Genomic DNA, 242 nt, shown 5'->3' on the forward strand with positions numbered 1-242 from the left:
AATGAGTGATCCTCCCCTGAACATAATCAAGTCATTCCTTGTGGTCGACTGGCAGAGAACTAAATCACGGACAGGGCAAAGCCACTAACGGACAACAAATCACGCACGTGCTGAAGCAACGGGCAAAAAACAAATCACGCACAGTGCTGGAGCAACGGGTAAAAAACAAATCATGCACAGTGCTGGAGTAGTTGGCGAAGAAATAGATCATCGACTAGAGTAAACTCTTGATGGTCAACATC

The sequence above is a fragment of the Theobroma umbraticum genome, unplaced genomic scaffold (assembly GCF_002168275.2).
Source record: "Theobroma umbraticum cultivar Fairchild unplaced genomic scaffold, ASM216827v3 scaffold_239.1, whole genome shotgun sequence".
Taxonomy (NCBI): domain Eukaryota; kingdom Viridiplantae; phylum Streptophyta; class Magnoliopsida; order Malvales; family Malvaceae; genus Theobroma; species Theobroma umbraticum.